A 20,607-nucleotide genomic window follows, 5' to 3' on the forward strand; every position below is an offset into this window, starting at 1 on the left:
GATGCAGACAGTTTGTTGCAGACCATATTGTGGATTGTGAGAGGATTTTGACGCATCTAGAAGAGGTGCATTTAACTCTTTCTGGACAAAAGTCTGTCTTTGGAGTTCAAGAGGTTTTGATTGTTGGACATATGTGTGGGCCCTATGGGCGAAGACCATCACCAGCAAAAATAGATGGGATTGATAGAATGCAAGATGTATGCACGAATGTATCAAAGGTGCGTAGATTCTTGGGAGCATGTGTATTCTATTTGATTTGGATCTCTCACTTTGCACATATAGCCGATGCTCTATATCAGCTCTTGAGGAAAGGTCAAAGGTTTCACTGGGAAAAAAAGCATCAGAAAGCAATGAAGAAATTGAAGCAGCTCTTGAAATCTGCTCCTACATTGAGAAAGGCTAATTATTCACATGGAAAGCCTATCATTATTACTGTTGATACAAGCCCAATTGGGATTGGATGGGCAATTGGGCAAGATGATGAGAAAGGGCAAAGATATGCAATTTGCTTTGGTGCTAAAGTATTGATTGACCGACAGAGAAGGTATCCACAAGTAAAAAGAGAATTATGGAGAATTGTGACAACACTTAAATGTGATAAGGAGTATTTTATGGGTGCTCGTGTAGTCATAAAGACCAATTGTTTGCCGGTATTGGATATGATTTCTACTTGTGCTACCGTGGACATTGCTATGCTCCGGTGGGTTGCATACATCAAATCTTTGAACCTTGAATTTCAGCACATTGCAAGCATAGCAACCAGAAACATCAAAAACGTTTAGAAACGAAACGTCAGAAACGTGTTTCGTAAGTTTCTTTCAAGAAGGGATAAAATAACAAACGCGGGTTTTTTTATATAGGGATTTTTAATAGTTTTGACTAGGGAAAGAAGTTCTAAACCTCTATGGAACTCTCTCTTAAACAAAGAATGGCCAATTGAGCTTGAGTGATAATAGAGTCAATTGAGAATAATACGTTACATATCCATGATCCATTATTGACTTGTCACTTATGTCAAAGTGAGTCGTTGGACAAGCTATACTATGGTTTAAAACTCAAACATTATGATTCATACATATCATACGAAGAAATTTGAAATTAACATGTAAATAGCCTATCTACAATATGGACTGAGTCAAGTTGCAACATCATGATTCTCATTTCAAAACAAATTGACAAAATATCAAAATCGAGAATGAATCATAATATATCATAAATGACTCATAAATGAGGCTAAAGTCGTATAATATTCAACTCTCAAGACAAGAATAGATACTAGATTGACAAAGGCCAATAACTAAGCAAAATCACAAGAAAACCAGTCCCTTGTCCAAAATCTTGAGCCCTCACGAGTCATTACACATCATCATTATCATGTTTAACATTGCCCAATAGTTTTGGTCAAAAAAACCATGTTTTGGGTTCCAACTTACAAAAAAAAAAAAACGCCCACGTTTTTTACTCTCAAAAACGTTTCATAAGTTTCAAATTCAAAGAAGCGTGTTTCTTAGCTGCTATGATTGTAGGAAGAGATAACCCAGTGGCAGACATGTTATCTCGGGCACGCTATGAGAATGAAGATGGAATGATGGATGAGGAGGAAGAAGATGACTTTCTTGCAGCTAAAAATGATGTTGTAAGAGTGAATATGGTACAAGCTATCTCGATCACACTACAATTCTTCCCCTCCAATATGACAAGGGTGTTTGTATTGGTAAACTCTTGGTGAATACCAGGATCTGCACAAAAACGAGCAAGCTCATTAGAAATGAATTCTCCGCCCTTATCCGATCATAAGGTCTTCAGTTTCCGACCCAAATGGTTCTCCTCAAAGAGCAACCAATTCGTAAAGTTGGAGAAAGCCTCTGACTTCAACTTCAAGAAATAAACCCATGTCATCCTATTCTAATCATCCACAATTAGCATGAAATATAAGCTCCCTCTAAGGGACTTCGTTCTCATCGATCCACAAAGATCAGTAGAAACAAGCTCCAAGGGTGGTAAAGACCGCCTCAAAGCCTTTTTGGGAATAGCATCACAAGTTTGCTTTCCACAGATGCACGATACACAAGGCTGCTAGCTCACCACAATATCCAGCAAGCCTCGAACAAGTTGTCCCTTAGATGCCTTGTGAAGGTAATCATAGTTAAGATGGACAAACCAAGCATGCCAAAGCTCAGACTGAGTTTGAGAGGTAAGAAAAAGAAAAGTCAAGGCAGAAGAAGACTGCAATTTATAGACTCCATTCTCCTCATAACCTGAAGCATGGACACCACCTCACCCATCTGAAATAAGATGCATGTCAGCTCGTCCCTGAATAGGAATAGAAGAACTATCACCAATCAGAATCTCGCCATTTGAAGACCGCAAATAAGCAACACCTGCTGAAGAAGGGGTCGTGTGTCATGAGGCACCATTGTCAACAATCCACTCCCAAGTGCATGGGGCCGTCAATGCACCATTAGAGGCCTTCAGGGTTAATGCCTCAACCACCTCCAAGTAAAGGAAAGCCGCTGATGAGGGAGCAATCCCCGCTCTGGAATCCTTTGAAGATTTCTCCTTCTTCTCCTTGTCGGGGCAATCCTTCTTCCAATGACCTGTCTGGCCATAGATGTGACAAGTGGACTCCTTTCCTTGTCCTTCTTTGATTTGTCCTCCTTCTTCTTTAGATCCTTCCCCTTCTTTAAGAGAACTGATATGACCTACCAAGGCCTCAGATTTACAAGCATTGATCCCTTTCAACTGCTCCGCTTGGTCCAAGACCGTAGAAACCAACTCCTCCCACTGAAGAGTCTCAAATCGCCTTAAAGCAATCAAGGCGGAATAAAAACCACTGAAATGGAGCGGTAACTATGAAAAAAGAGTTATCGCCATGTCTTCAGAAGTGATCACCTTCCCTACATTTTGCACTTGCATCTGAAGCTGCCTCAACTTGTTAATATGCTCTTGCAAAGAAGACGACTTGTTCACACTTGTGATCCTAATCTACACTTCCAAAGAAACTCATTTCATGACGGTCATACAATTATACATCTGATCAAGCTCCAGCCATATCTCCCGAAGAGAGTCTGGACTTATCACTCACAGAGATTCTGGACTCATCTCGCGAAGGACGATAAAGAGTCTCCGTAACAAGCTCTGCCAAATCATAGGACTCCAAAATGACAAACATCATAACCCGCCACATGCGGTAGTTCTCACCATCGAGCTTTTGATCTAAGAGCCAATAACACGGGCACCTTCTAGTCCATGATCGCCAAAAACTCTGTCTCGGCCTCAAAAGACATTCACCTACAATGCTTGCACAAAACACAAAAAGCAGTCCCCCTCTAACTGTGTGAATGCAGTCTGCTAGGGCTCTTCGCCGCTTGTCTTGCTCCTTCTTCACCCGTCAGAGCGATGAAAAAGTAAAATCTGCACTTGAAGGCCCAAGATGCAACATTCTTCCTTCTTTAATAGCAAAATCAGCAACAATTTTAGCAAATCTGCTGCTTTCTCGCACGCCCACACTCACCTCAGCCCGTCGTGCTGAAATCTCCTCTTTAAGTAGGTTCACCACTGCCAGATCAAGCTGAAAACAAGGGGTACTGACCAAGTAATGTACTGTCCACAAACTCAATGCAAAGAACTGTCAAATGGAGGTGACTACTTGTATAAACAATGCAATAAACTGCAATTACAGCATGCTAAAGATGAAGTACATCACTAAGAAATCAATGCAAAAGAGGGGCAATCATTGATATAAGACAAACTGCAACTGCCAAGGAATAGCTCCAACTAGCAGTGAGTGAATATACAATTGGCATCGAGAACTATCAAAGAATCAATGCGTCGGACTGAGACACATCCCATAGGCATAACCATCATGCATAGAGTGGGTCTCACGGGTAACAAAAGAAACCAACTAGAGACACAATGGACTGAGCAATGTAATGGAAGCTCAGTACATAACCAACCAAGATGCATATCACTAACAACGTCGTGACAGAGACAGGTGCCGGCCCAAAAGTAATGTCAGATCAAACCACTAAGCATCAATTGCGTACATAAAGCATGACAAGAGCATGTACATGTCACCAAGTCCCGTGGTCTCACTGTAAGACCCTCAAGCTCAATTGCATTACCAAATGCTCAATGTAACATCCAAGTGTTAAGTAGTGGCTCCCACTAGAACAAAAGTCGAATGCAAGATGAGCAAACAAAGCTCAGAACATCATGTGGAAGACATCCATACATCCAAGATCCAAGTAGCATATATCTGGGAGCATCCGACCCAAGTAACGTACAAAGCTCTTACTGGAGCATCAAATAGCCATACTTAACAGTGAATGACAACCAATGTCAAGATGCAAAACTCCAATCTCAGCTCAAAAGCAACCCGGGAGCATAACCAAGCATGTAACATGAACCATAAGCATTGGTACATCACCTCGAATAATCAATAAGCACTCAGGAGCAATAGGCATATGCTTTTAGTAATAAAATAGCATTCATCTCTACTTATTACAACAATAAAAAACCTCTGTGAAACCAAGCAAAAGAGTGCTCAAATCAGTTACATAGTATTAATACATTGGCATAACATCCCCAAATGATCCGGTATCAAATAGACATCTCAAGAAGCATAAGTGACCTCCAAACAATGAATGAAGTGCTGTTTTGAACTGTATGACAGCAAATTGTCACAAACTGTGAATCAATGGTCCCAAGAGCTCCAACTAATGCCCAATGCCGAATACAAGTGTTGGAAGGTGTTGCCAAAGATCATCAGGGATGCCAAGAGTGCCAGGAGCCTATTAGAGAGCTGGAGGAGTGCTTGGGCTTAGTACAGGAGATTAGGCAAGGAACAGGCATAAATCATGCAACTTGTCTTGGGGGTGCGACAAGGTGTACTGAGGCAAATGGGGGCCAAGGCAAGCTCCGAGAGTTGCCAAGAAAGGCCTAGAAGAGGTCCAACACAGCTAGAAGTAGCTTGGGAGATACGGAGTATCAAAAGCATACCTTCAAATAAGAAGCTATGGCTGCCAATGAAGAAACCTTTAAATGTAAGCTGAAGCATTGTCGGCTTGAGCTCCTCAATGCCGGTGCAATGGCTCTCATACTAGTTGAAGGGAGTGAGCCCTAAACTACAAGTATGGAGCAGAAGCAAGAGCTATGGTGAAAGGAGCAAGAGCAAGAGAGAGAGACACAAGATGTGGGAACTCCAACAGTCACAATGTGTGGCTGGCCTTCAATATGTGGGTATTATGGGAGCACTAGATTATGCTCGAGAGACAAGACTAGATGCAAGATTTGTTACAAGAATTCTAATTACAAAAGAATCCCACATAGGGGCACAAGATAAAATGATAACTTAACAAAATACAAAAAATCCCACAACCCAAGACCATAGGTATAAACAACAGGACTCGATAGGATATGAAGGATTCCACAACCCGAGACTGTAGGTATGGATATAAGATATCAAAATTACAAGATCTCCCTCTACGGGGATGAACGAGATACAAGACACTACTAGACAAGATCTCGTACTACAAGATTACAAGGTGACAAGACAACACGACTATAATGGAAGACAAGACAAGACTAGATACCATGACTAGACAAGAACTAGAACTAGAACTCGAAGTTACTTACTTGGAGGTCTCGACTTCTTGAGCTCCCAAGTCTGGCATTGGCAAGACTAAGGAGCTCTTTAGCGAGCCCCTCCTTTTATAGGTGTTGAAGGGCAACTAAAGATCTAAAATGTTTCATAATGACATCATCGATGAAGCAAGTGATGACATGGCATATCTTCTAGAAGGTTCTATGATGATGTGGCAAGGGTGGGTTCGCATGGTTGGCTCGAGGATGCCCTATTAAGAGTGCATTTGCATGGGGTGTGGATTCATATGGCATGAGCAAGAATTAAATCCATACACTCGATCATGGCATGTCCGTGACAGCGAGTACTATCAGTGTAACTAAGACACAGGCGGCTAGGCACAGGTGCTGAAACCAGGCTTCCTTTTGTAAATGGGTGGTAATTCCCTAATTACAACTTAGTTACAACAGTAACATTTATTACAAAACTGAGAAATGCAAATTAACTTATAATCTTGGACAATGGACACCCTATTGGCCCCAAAATTAGCGCCCCTTTCTATACTTATTTAACTTAATTGAAGAAAAAGGTGATATACATTGGGATTCTCCCAATCCCTTTCAGTATTCCAACTCCCCTTGTTGTCCAAAATGACCACCAAGTCTTCAATCTGATTTGCCCCTTAACTCAGGCAGTCCATTGGTCTTCACCGCTTTTATGGAGATGGAAAAATCCCAAATTCATTGATTTGCTAGTCCCTCCGCCTAAATTTGACTAAAAACAGCTTCATCCCTATTGAATCCAAGTCTTGGAACTTCCAATTTCTGGCACGCTTCCCGAGTCTGCTGCTAAACCCTAATTTCTACTTACAGATTAGGGTTTATAGCAGAGAAACCTAAAATTTCTCAGCCTCTGGTGATCTCAATGATGTAATCTTTGGACCAAGACTATAGAAAGACTAGGAGATGAGAGAGATTGTTGAGAAAAGAGAAAATTCAGACTTTCTTCGTAAAGAACTGAAGAAAATCTGTGATTTCCTACCGCTGCCTTGTCTCAACAGCTTGTAGATGCAAAGAACTGAAGAAAATCAATCATTCACTACTACTGCTCTATCTCAACAGCCTGTAGATGCTGTCATCTGCTGTTGATTTATCTTCTCCTACCCCTAGCTGCCTCAAAAGATCCTCCAATGGCTATAGATTAAGCCAGCAATATCTTCTCTCTCTCTCTTGCAGGCTAAATACACTAAAATGTCTCTCTCCAACCTCTAAAGACGTTTTTCAGCCTTGCATGGGCATTTTTAACAAGTGATAACCTTCCCAAATGGCTTTTTCAACATTATCCATAATTAAATACTAATTTTCAATCTTTAAATACTGAAAATTCATCTAATAATTATTTCAATGTCCAAAAAAATCATCTAACTGACCAATAATTAAATTGGTTAGGCAACTTCCATTCCCAAGTGTCTCTACACCATCTTTGACCATCAGATTGGTGTTAGATAACATTAAACGCCACTTCTCTAATGTCAATTGACACTTATGGCCAAATGAGCGACCTAGGCCAACAACTGGCACCAGATACCACCAAGTACCTGTGCGGCATAACTTATAGCAACTTTTGCCTTTGACATCCTGTGATTTCCTCAGGTCTCAAGCTCGTTAATTTACTCTAACCCCAGTTACACCTCACATTGCAACATTTACTTAATCATGTGATTAAAAATTAATCCACATGTTAAGTGAGGTTTCAAAAATAAATATCCTCATGACAACCCTCCCCCTTAAAATCCTTGCAATCGTCCTCGATTGCACTGTCAAATGCATCAAAAGCAAAATAGTGGATCGGAATTTTCACAAGGCATCATAGTTAACACAACATTGCGCACTGTTGCTCAACCATTCCATATGCCCAACACATGTTGAAAATTACGAGCCAACGTAACATAACATAAAACTCACAAAGAATCTCAAAAACATTGCCAGTTTATCATATGAAATGTCTATTTCTCACGAGCTCAACTCATCTAGCAAAACCAAACCATAGCATAACCAAGCATAAACCATGGCTAAAACATCAATGGCATCATAACATATGCTGTTGTCCATGAAACTAGATGTAAACCATTGAAAACTAAGCATAATCTGATCAAAAATTGAACACTTGTTGGTCTGAGAACTAATCACAAACTGCTACAAATGTGATCCCAAACTGATCACAAACTCATTGCAAAAACTGATGCAAAAGTGATCCCAAAAGTGACCATAAACGGTTCTCAAGCTGATCAAAAACTGAGCTGAAACTTATCAAAATTTTTGTCTCAAAATTGAGGCAAAATTCATGCCAAATTGATCATAAGTTGATACAAAAGTATAGTTCCGGTGCCCGGGTGAAACTCATACTCATTGACATACATCTCACAGTGACTAGTACACTAAGTGGTGACCTCATGGCCGTTTGTAAACAAACTCTCAACGCAGTACCTTGGATGCATGCTGAATACATCTACGATTCACTACATACGAGAGCTATTCATAACTGGAGGAGTGTAAGTGCTACATTCCCCTTGAGTATTAGGCAATACTCTCCGAACCCTTGCTCTGCTAAACCTAACAAGCTTGAACTAAAGTCGGCTCTAACTGAAAGGCATCTAGGTAAAGCTGCAACAACTGAGGATGTCCTGCCGAGTCATCCTATTCCATCCATTTGGCATCCATTGGTGAATAATTCTGAAATTTCACCAAGTATCTCCTGGAAACTTTACCTTTAACCTTTCTTTCCTTATGTGTCAAAATCACCTCAGGTACCAAAATCCATAGTTGCCTTTGTACATCATACAAACATATTCGTACAGTACGAACCGTACGGTACGTATCCATACAAATTTGTACGTTATTTTTGGCATATTTCGGCCACGTCACATGTTTCTTGCGCCCCCGCTTTTACTCCACCTGCTTGCGTGGCACTTTTTGGGGGGTGGGAAGCCTTGGATACCTCACCCCACCCTCTTTTCTAGCCATACACTCCCCTCTCCAACCCTCTTTGGATTCCTTCTAGCTGGCAACCCTCTCTTTGACCGTTAATCCCTCTTTAACCCTTCTCTCATCTACCAAAGGTGCTCCTCTCCTCCATGCTTCCACACCAATTCAGCAAGCACTTGTGACTTACCATTCTCATCTTCCTCTCTTAGATCTTGATTCTTGAATGGACTTATGATTTGTCATTCTCGAATCTCACCTCCCATCCCCTCTTTCCCACACCCGGGTACCCTATCGAAACATCTGCCATTCTCAAATCTCATCTCCCATCCCCTATCAAAGCATTTGCCATTCTCATCTCCCATCCCCTCTCTCTCACTCTTGCTCTTTTAACTTTACCCCAATCCTTGGGCCTCTCAAGTCTCCCTCTCAACTTTCAAGAGTCGAGACTCAAGCATCTCTCTCTCTCTCTCTCTCTCTCTCTCTCTCTCTCTCTCTCTCTCTCTCTCTCTCTCTCTCTCTCTCTCTCTCTCTCTCTCTCTCTCTGTGCGTGGCCTCTTTATCCGTATCGGCACCATGACTCGTGAGAAGCATGAGGCCTTCAATTAAATGTGATCCATGTGGAGAGGGACACAAAGAAGTCCAACTCCCACCATTGGACATGCAAGTATTGCAGGAAGCACTATACAAGTGGTGCAACTCGACTTCTCCAACATCTTTCCAAGACGGGGGGGCAAGTTGCTCCATGCAAGGAGATCCCTCAAAACATTCCGGATGAGATTCTCGCCAAGATGAGAGGGGGATCCACAAGAGGAGGAGCAAGTGGCTTATTAGCACCAACTCCTATGCCTACTAACGAGGAAGCATCCAATGTGGGCGTATCTTCAACTGATGTGGGAGAGGCCTCTACCATTGGTGGTGGGGGCTCCACATCCGCATCCGGCTCCGACAAAAGACAAAGAGTGAAGGCTCATGCAGTGCTAGAGAGACAATCGTCTCTCTCTCAAGCTCCCGGTCATGTGTATGGATCGGTTGCCTTTCTTAGAGAAAGGCAACGACTTGCAGACATTGAAATTACATGCACGGTGATTGAGTGCAATCTTGCATTCAATGTTCTAAAGCAAGAGCAATGGAAGAAGATGATAAAAGCCATTGCCAATGTGGGTCCATGTGAAGGATGGACCGGTATCACATACAACGACATAAGGACGAGAAAGATTGATGAAGAGAAGGAGAGGATTGATAGAGCCCTTAATCCTATTCGGGCCGCATGGATAAAATATGGTTGCTCCATTCTCACCGATGGATGGAGTGATCGTAAGAAACGGGACATCATCAGCATACTCATCTCATGTCCACTCAGCACTTACTTTTTGTGGGCCATAGATACCGGCAAGAGGGGGAGAAAAACGACGGGCGCATTCATCTACCGCCACATTCGACAAGCTATCATTGAGGTATACATTGCAATTTGCGTTTTAAACTTGTTTCACTTTCTTTCATTATGATAATAATAAATATCATCTTGTAATTTGTAAATTGTGGTTGTAGGTAGGCCCCTCAAATGTGGTGCAAGTTGTTACCGACAATGCATCGAATTGTCGGCGCATGGGCCGTTTGCTTGAGGCCGAGTTCCCTACCATTGTGTGGACTCCATGTGCAAGCCATTGTTTGGACTTGCTCATGGAGGACATTGGGAACCTCAAGTGGGTGAAGAGGATGGTCCGCAAAGCTACATCAATTGTCACATTCTTCATGGTAAAGGTAAAGGTGCTTGCGATGTATCGTGAGCATAGCACACTGGAGTTGAAGAAGCCTTCTTCAACTCGCTTTGCTTACATGTGGTTATTGTTGGAGCACCTTTATGAGGTGCAGTCTGCCTTGCGCCAGACAGTGGTGTTCACTCTATGGAATGAGTGGGATGAGCATGAGACAAAGAAGGCCAAAGCCATGCAGTGCTTGTGCCTTAATGAGCAGTTTTGGCAAAAAGTTCGTGCCGTTGTCATTGTCGTGACTCCCTTTTATAGGGTGTTACGTATGAGTGATTGCAAGGGGTCCACCATGGGCCTTCTCGTTCACTTCTTTAGAGCGGCATTGACGGAGACACGTGCTTGTACAATGATCACAGAGACACAGTGTGCACATGTTTTAGAGATAGCAGAGAGGAGATGGGGTGGATGCATAAGCCCATCCATGATTTTGCCGCATTGGTACATCCAGCCTACAAGTCACTAGCGGTCATGGATGATAGAGAGTTCCGTTCAGACCAGCTGGCTTATTTAACTTGTGTGGTCCCTATGGATGACCACAATGCAGTGCTAGAGGAGCTAGGATACTATGCAGATCAGAGAGGGTATGTGGCTTTTGCTTTTCCCACTTGTTGGCTGAGGGTCCTTGCCCAGAATTGCTTTTCGGGTACATGTGAGAGAAACTGGAGTGTCTATTCTCTCATTCACACAAAGATTCGTAATAGGCTTAGCAAACGACAGTTAGAGCGGCTAGTCTATTGCCCACTAACTTATGCATGATGAGGGCTATGATGAGCATAGGTAGTCCAAAGCAAGTAAAGTTTAAACACTTAACCATAACATTCAAAATTTGTTGTTTTAACTTTTAAACTTTGAACTTTGAAGTTTAAACTTTATACTTTACAATTTAGACTTTAGCATTTACAATTATCAATCTTACGTGCATCACTGCATTGTGTAAGTGAATGTTGATACATTCAAGTTGACGGGCGACACTCTTCCGAGTATACATAAGGAGGTGGATGAGGAGGAGGAGAAGATTTTTGCAAAGCTCTATAGAGAGCTTATAGCAACAAATACTCGTGACACTCACAGTCAGCGTGCTCATCGGCGAGGAGTTCGAGTAGGTGTGGTAGCAAGGGCATGGTCATTCGACGCTCTCCATCATCGAGGAGGGGTGGTTCGAGTGGCTTGCAGACATATGTAAGGCGGAGCTCTAGTAGCTCACATCCTGTGCCTCATGATGACATCCCCCCCTTGCCTACACAACCACCACCTAGGGAGCCATCATTTGATGATGATGGTAACCTCATCAATGAAGATGAGTATGAGTGTGTCTCATCATCGGATGCTGGGGAGTCATCTTCAGACTCTCTTGATGAGCACTCAAATGGTTCTGATGATGATGATGATGATGATGATAGTGATGTCTCATCATAGATTCATATGACATAGGTCTCTCTTTTTTTTTTGTATCAGATATACTAGACCGTAGTTGTATCGCATGTTTTGCATAGCCTATGCGACCCGATGGTCACCCTCATGTATTCATCTTATTCTGTAATGAAATGGCTATTTCCACTTTAAACATGTATTCTATTATCTATCATTTAATGATTTATAATTTTTGTTATTTAAAAAATCATCTTAATGTTTTTTCGTACTAATATCGTACCCTACCTTATAAAATCATAAGGTACCAATTAGTACCGTAATCATAAGGTACCAATTAGTACCGTATTTTATCGTACCGTATCTTTCGTACCTGACAGCTATGCCAAAATCTCATCCAACTCCTCAATGTCGAGCTGAATTTCAACAGACATATCCTCTACCACATCACCATGAAAAGGCCTCAACAAACTGACATGAAAGACATTGTGTATTCACCAATGTGGAGGTAATTTCAGCCAATACGCCACGTCGTTGATCTTCTCCAATACCTAGAAGAGCCCGTAGTATCTCATACTCAACTTCAGATACAATCTTTCTCTTCCTTTCATCTTTTTCAGCCTTGCCTTTTCAAAACCAACAATACATAATCACCCTCTGCAAACTGCAAAGCACATATGTGGCGATCAACTGCCCTCTTTTGCTTTTCTTGCGATCTCTAAAGTGCATATTTTATCTTTGCATAGGCTACATCCAAGTTTTCCACATAACGATCAACCTCAAAGATCTTATCCTTAGTTTGCAAAATAGGTGGTACCTTCTTACCACCCTCAACCACTTCAAATGGAGCTTTGCCCGTAGAACTATGCATTGTGTTGTTGTAAGCGAACTCAACCAAGAACAAATATTGCTCCCACTATGTCTTGTGGTCTGAAACATAGCACCTCAAAAGATCTAACACTGTGAATTTGCTTCCTCAGACTAACCATCTGTCTGCAGATGGAAGGATGATGAGAATTTCAATGTGGTACCCATATCCTCAAACAAGCCCTTTCAAAATAAATTGGTCATCGAGGGTCTCGACCACTGATGATCAACTCTGACATACCATGATACTTAAAGATGTGTTGTAAAAACAACCGTACCATATGATCAGCCTTTATTTTCTTCCTCACCGGAATCAAATGGGCTTGTTCGCTAAACTTACAAATGATAGTCCATATCCCATCATTCCCTCTAGGTGTCTTAGGAAGCTAAAAAATAAAGTCCACTGCAATGCTCTGTCAAGGCCTATTTGGAATAGGCAAGGGCTCCAACAAACCCGGCATCTTTTGCCTTCACACTTTACCTTCTGGCATACGATGCATGTTTTAACAAATTGTTCTACATCATGCCTCAAAGCTTGCCAGTAAAAGAAATGTTCCACTGCCTTGACCGCGGCATCAATACCTTTGTGTCCTACATATAGAGGAGTATGACTTTCAGTGATAACTCTAGGCCTTAACTGCTTTGTGACACACAATCATCCATACATCATCAGAAATCCATCTCTTAGCATAAAGTATTCATACCTTTGGATATTGCAAAGTTGATCATAAACATTAGCAAAGTCCGAATCAACAATATATTGCTCTTTCATGGCATCCAACTCAATGTGATAAACCATGATAACAGCTGAAATTTGTGGCTTACGTGATAGTGCATCAACCACAACATTTTTTTACCATCAATATGTACAATCTGAAAATGAGACATAGAGAGAAAATTTACCCATATCATATGCTTCTCTGACAACTTTGTCTGCATTAGAAAGTATCTCAAAGTTTGAGGGTCTGTCTACATTGTAAAATCAGCCCCCAACAAATAATGTTTTCACGTAGATAGTGCATGAATTATGGCCAATAGCTCTTTCTCATAGACCTACAAATTCTTTTTTGCACAGTGGAGAATTCGGCTCTCATAAGCCACAACTCAACTATCCTGCATAAGAACAACCCCAATGTTGTTACCACATGCATCACATTGAACTATGAACGACTTCCTTAGATCATGCAACACAAGCACAAGATTTGAAGTCATCTTTTCCTTCAACTTTTCAAATGCTGAAATTTCCACTATTGTCCATCTAAATGGCACATTCTTCTTCTGCAAGGCATGCAATGGAGATGTAATTTCAGCAAATCCGCACACATACTTCCTGTAGTAAGAACATAGACCCAAGAAGCTGCAAATCTCATGCACATTCCTCAAAGGTGACCATGATCATATTGCCTCAACCTTTGCACAGTCCATGCGAATACCATCAGCCGATACAATATGCCCCAAAAAGTGGATTTCATGCAAGAAAAATTCACTTTTCTTGTCATTGATAACTAGCCTATGCTCACACTGTTCATTGAACACAATGTCTAAGTGTTTTCTATGCTATGCCACCTCATTCTTTGAATAGACAATCATGTCATCAAAGAAAATGCCCATAAATCCTCTATGTGGCCTGAAGATATGATCCATCATCCAATTAAAAGTGAAAGGAGCATTCATGAGTTCAAAAGGCATAACAAGAAACTCATGCAATCCAAAATATGTCCTAAAAACTATCTTAGGCACATCTTCCAATCTAATGCGTATCTAATGATATCCACTTTTCAAATCTATACGGCTAAATATGGCTACCCCTTGCAATCTATCCATAACATCATCGATCCGAAGAATTGGAAAGCAATTCTTTATTGTGTTCTTGTTCAAAGCACGATAATCAATACATGTATGCCATGAACCATCATTTTTCTACACCAAAAGCACTGGAGAATAAAAAAGATGAGCTGTGTTGAATCAACCCTTTTTCTAATAGCTCATTTACCTTACTCATAATCTCCTCCTGTTGGGCTACACCAACTCCGTGGGGTGGCTTATTAGGTGGGCTACTTCCAAGGATAAGATCTATGCCATGATCTTCTAACCTTTCAGGCAGTAATTGCCCTAGAAGTGACTGAGAGAAGCAATCAACATACATTTTCAAAAATGACATGTGATCCTTCTCTTACTTAAGATATGTTCCCAACATTCTCACTATCATCTTTATCCTTAGTAAAAACCAAGTATGCTGAAAGATGAGTTTTCATTATTTTAGAAATGGCAACTGCAAATACGACAAGGACAGATTCACATTTCAACTTTACATCAAGTGTGAGTACATTTCTCTTATGCTGAATAGTGATCTTTTTGCACGAGATTCAATCATTGCATGCATACGGTGACACCATGGCATACCAAGCAATATATCACAACCCTCAAGTGAAACAATGAAGAACTCTTCGCTGTCCACATATCCCTGTATATGCAACCGAAGCTTTCCAATGAGTAGTGTGACGGGCTTTGCATGGCCTTTACATGCCATTCCAACTTCCACCATGGGTCCCATCTCATCCTCTCTAATGCTTAGACAGGTGGTCATGTCAACAAGAATGAAGTTGGCTCGTGCACCATTATCAAAGAAAATCAATGCATGCTGATCCCTAATTTTGCCCCATGCTCTGCACAACTCAGTAGCATCATCATTGGGTTGATCACTAACATCATGGGACACCAATCCCACTAATGTTTTGGGCTTCTTTACTTTAGAATCTCCCTGATTTTCTAATTTTCCAGCTTGCTGCCTATTGGAACAATCCCTTGCAATGTGACCCTCCTATTCACAAATAAAACATTTATTTGCCGCCATCAATTCCCTACATTGTGCCAATGTTTTCGAGCCCTTTATTTACTGTCTTGGCCACTTTTCAGGCTGTTTTTCAGATCTATCCCTTTTCTCAACCTTAAATAACTTTTTATTCGGCTTCTCCCCACTCTCTAGGAAGCCCGAATCCTTCCCACGCAGCAAAGCATCGACTGTAGCAGTAGTCTCTATGAGCTAAGACATGCTAGACGCGGTGGATTTAATGCAAAAATCCCCGATTCCTTTGGGCAGCCCACAAACATATTTTTCCTCTTGCTCATGAAGGGGTACGGAGTGATAAGAAGTAATAGGCAACAATGCATCCCAAAACTTCTTATTATATTACTCCAAATTCTTGCATTCCTTAGTATCCAGCTTATTCCAAGCTGTCATGATGCCCACCTCAAAGGTACTTGTGAACCAATTCGATGCAAATATTTGCTTGAATTGTACTCACGTTGACGGTGCTTTACCTTGCATCAAAAGAGTAGACCACCACTATAATGCATTCCCTTTCAAGAAAGTGGCTGCCTTTCAAATCTTCGAGAACTCCGTGAAGTTCCCCCACTGAATAGGCTGTATCAAACTGCTGAATGAAAGTCAAAGCTTTCAGCCTATTTTGTACACCACTGAATAACTCAAACTTCACTGCTCTTCCACCCTCATCATAATCTTTTGCTGCCCCTTTGGGTGTCAAGTTGCCATACACTAGTTGCTGCAAAAAGGATGCATTTGCTGAATTTACATCAAAACCAACGCCAACACCAAATGGAGCATTTGAATTACCAGCATTCATTCCTTGACCTCCATAAGCATTCGGGGGTATTGATATAGTACCAAGCATGCTACTTTGTGCCTCAAGCATCAAGCCAATGCTGCCATACATAGGTTTTGCATATTTTCAGTCATACCCAAATACATTGGGTCTTGCACACCATGCATTGGTTGCTGCATACCATAGGGATTTGTGCCATACATTCCCATATGCGGTCCTTGTCCAACCATAGCATGAAAAATCGTGCTTCCACCAAAATATCCAAGCTGTCCCATCATAGCATGCATACCCGGCCGTCCAAAATCCATTGGATTGGCACTTCCGTGATGGCCTTGCATTTGCATTCCTTGTCCCAAAGGTGCCAACTGTTTTATTTCATTAGCATCTTTGGGCACGTCAAATAAAGGGTTTGGCATTATCTTCGGTGCATCATGCTGTCCCGAAGGTGTAAAAGACGTTTTCTTCTTCTTGCCTTTGCTGTCCTTCTTTGGAGCATTCAAAAATCGGGTAGATTGAGAATCCTTTGTCGCTGAGAATAGAAATCAGCACTAGCACAAAGCTTTGGCTTGCAATCAGGTGCCTCGAGCATAATTACCAGAAATGGGGAACGGGAATGGGACCCCGTAGAACAGGGGGAACGCCCAAAGTTAGAGAACGGGAACAGAGGGAACGGCATTCTATATATATGTGTGTGTGTGTGTGTGTGTGTGTGTGTAGAGAGAGAGAGAGAGAGAGAATCAACACGTAAGTCTTAGAATCTAGAGGAATATATCATATCAACCATAATTCGTGAAATTATAGGCAGGCGGGAGTCGGGAGTCGGGCCTGGCAATCGGGCGGCCAAACAGTCGGGCCTGGCAGTCAAGAAAGATGCAAGAGACGGGAGGTAGGTTACGCAAGCAAGAGAGGTGGGAGAGATGAGAGTCGGGCCAGCTGGCGCGAGGCGAAGCAAGAGTCGTGATAGGTGAGCCGCGACAGTAATCACGAGAGCCAGGAGTCGAGCCATCTCGCGCAAGGGAGAACAGGACAGGATCGACGTCTTTTTTTTTTAAATGCCCCGCTGCTAGAACGGCCGTTCCAAATAGGGAACGGCCCGGAACGGGCGGGAACGTGACAGGGAACGGACTGGAACATTCCGCCAATGTTTCCTAGGCTCGGACCTCCCGAAATGGGCGTTCCCTATTTCTATGGCCTCAAGCCCACCAAATCAAGGGATTGAGTGGTAATCCTAGCAATAGAATCATGAAACTAGGCTTCCTTCTGTGGATGGGTGGTAATTCCCTAATTATAACTTAGTTACAATAGTAACATTTATTACAAAACTAAGAAATGTAAATTAACGTATAATCTTGGACAATGGATACCCTGTTGGCCCCAAAACTAGCGCCCCTTTCAGTATTTATTTAACTTAATTGAAGAAGAAGTTGATGTACAAGGAGATTCTCCCAATCCCTTTCAGTATTCCAACTCCCCTTGCTGTGTCCAAAATGACCAGCAAGTCTTCAATCTGATTTGCCCCTTGATTCAGGCAATCAATTGGCCTTCATTGCTTTGATAAAGATGGAAAATGCCCCAAATTCATTGATTTGCTAATCCCTCTGTTGAGATGTAGAGAGAGAAGATATGTAAAGACGCGATAGAGAGAGAAGAGACACACCATATACGCTCCCAAAGACTATATCATATTGATCACAATCTACATATATATCGATGAGACCTAGTCTAGATAGGGTGAGCTATATATAGCTCCGACACCCCCACTCAAACAAAGGTCTCTAGCTCCGAATGAAAAAACCCTTGGGGAGAACAAGGGAAAAACCCGAGCTCCTATATACAAATGTATAAACATGATCAAGAAGGATTATTGTGTGTATGTAAAGTGAATCTGTACATGTGAAGTGAAACTGAATATGTTTATACAAAGATGACCAAGAGATCTGAGGTGTATGTGGATATGTGAAGTGTATGGTGCCTACAAGGAGTATGTACAATGGCACTACAACGTCATAGTAGATTAATTCTCAAAGATTGAAGTTGAGACAACTCCAAGTTTCGAGCGCAGTAGAGTGAAGCGTGCTTCATTGAGTCCTTTGGTGAATATATCTGCAATCATCTAATCACTTGGACAATGTTCGATTACGATCGTGCCTTTCTTTACTTCATATCGAACATAATAAAAATGCAATACAATATTTTTAGACTTGTTATGTTGAACATAGTCTTTAGCAAGACTAATAGCACTTTGGTTATCACATCGAAGTGGTGTGTTGGAGAGAGAAGGATGACAAATATCTGATAGAACTTATTAAAGCCATACTAACTCTCAAGCTACTAAAGATGCAGCTACATATTCAGCCTCTGTAGTGGAAACAACAATACAAGGTTGTTTCTTGCTAGTCCAAGAAACAAGACAACCATTGATAAAGAAACAATTTCCACTTATAGAACGCATAGATAAGTGAGAGCTTGCCCAATCTGCATCTTTATAACCCAAAAGTTGAAGTGAATGTAGAGAATCCGAGTTTTGCTAGCACCGATAAACCAACCAAAATCTTTAGTGCCTTTCAAATACTTCAAAACTCGTTTAGTTGCAGTCTAATGTTTAAGGCATGGAAAACTAAGATATTGTCCAAGAAAATTTACAGCAAAAATAATATCAAGGCAAGAATTTAAGCCAACAAATTGAAGACATCCAACAAGATTAGCATACAGAAAGTATGAGTTTTTTGTAGAGCTCACAAGACAAGGAGTACTAGCAAGATGTGCAGAACCCAAACCAAACTTCTAAATAATATCTTCAATGAACTTTGTTTGACACAATAATAAAACACCCTTTTCTCAATAGCATTGAATCTAAATACCAAGACATGAGTGTATGTCTCCAAGATCGACCATGTCAAACACAAAAGATAAAACCTTCTTTACTTATTGAAGGAAGTTGAGATTGTTAGAAACGAGTATGGTATCATCCACATATAGAGCAAGAATAACAAAACTATCGTTGCAGTGTTTGACATATAAGTTAGGATCTGAAGAACAAGAGATAAAACCTTGTTTCGTAAGGAAGAGATCAATCTTTTGATACCAGGCTCGTAAAGATTGTTTGAGACCATAGAGTGCCCAATGAAGTCTGCCAACAAGATTTTTCTTATGTTTGACTACAAATCGCTGTGGTATATCTCTTCCTTTAAATCGCCATTGAGAAAAGCAATTCTCACATCCATTTGGTAAACCTCCAAGTCAAACTCAACAACAAAAACTAACAAGACTCGAATAATGGTAATACGAATAACAAATGAAAAAGTTTCTTGATAATCAACGCTTGCAATTTGTGAGAAACCTTTGGCAACTAGGCTTGCTTTGAATTTGTCAAATGTTTCATCTGTTTTTGTTTTAGTCTTATAAACCTACTTGCATTTAATAGAAGTACGTCCAGGTGGTAACTCAGTTAGAACCCATGTACCTTGAGAGAGAAGAGATTCATGCTCAGCTTCCATGGCCTCCTGCCATTGTTCCTTTTGTGGGGATGACATAGCATCACTATAAGAGACAGGGTCTTCACAAATATTGAGAGCATTCTCAAGAATATCAGCATCATAAACATGGCAAGTATCATGCTCATTATCAATTGGAAGATCAATACAAAGATCAACACCAAGGTCATTATTAGCAATAATAGGTACAGGTTGTGAATCCTGATTTGAAGAGTCAATATTATCCCGTGAAGAAGGTTCATCATCATACAGAAAAGGAAAACAAGTGAGTAATGACTTTGTATCATCAACGTCCTCTAGTGACCGTCCGCCTGGCATCCTCTTGAGACCATGTGCTGCCCATAAGTTCCTCATTGAAAATAGCATCACAACTTGCGATTACCTTCTTGGAAGATGAATTATAAAACTTGTATCCCTTAGAAAAAGTTAAATATCCAATGAAAATAACTTTCAAACCGAGAGGATCAAGTTTTCTACGAGTCTCTTTGGGTACATGAATATAAGCAATGCATCCAAAAGTTTGAAAATATGAAACAGAAGGAGTTTCACATGTCCAAGTAGTAATCGGTATTTTACCAGAAGGAGCAATTGTAGGAAGATGATTTTGCACAAATACTATTATTAAGACTACTTCAGCCCAAAAACATCAAGACAAGCCAGAATGAATAAGCATACATCACATGGCATTGAGAATAGTCATGTTTTTACGTTCATCAATACCATTCTATTGAGGTAAGCAAGGAGCCGTATATTCATGATGAATACCCTAATTATTACAATAATCATCAAAACCATTTGAAATGTATTCTCCACCATTATCACTGCGAAGTTTCTTGATGCGATGACCACTGTGAAGTTTTGCAGCTTTTTAATATTGCTTAAAAGATAATAAAGCTTCTAATTTGTGTTGCAAGAGAA

At 41.0% G+C, this 20,607-nt stretch overlaps 2 pseudogenes across 1 annotated transcript in view; one reads left to right on the forward strand and one right to left on the reverse strand.

Moving 5' to 3' along the window:
• LOC148015082 (short-chain dehydrogenase/reductase 2-like) overlaps positions 1 to 20,607 on the reverse strand; it is a 54,980-nt pseudogene that overhangs the window by 20,249 nt on the left and 14,124 nt on the right. The gene's annotated exons all lie outside the window — the stretch shown is intronic.
• LOC148015083 (uncharacterized) lies at positions 9,142 to 10,073 on the forward strand (annotated as a pseudogene).

The sequence above is a fragment of the Lygodium microphyllum genome, chromosome 24 (assembly GCF_053477565.2).
Source record: "Lygodium microphyllum isolate KBCC chromosome 24, Lygodium_microphyllum_v1.1.10, whole genome shotgun sequence".
Taxonomy (NCBI): Eukaryota; Viridiplantae; Streptophyta; class Polypodiopsida; order Schizaeales; family Lygodiaceae; genus Lygodium; species Lygodium microphyllum.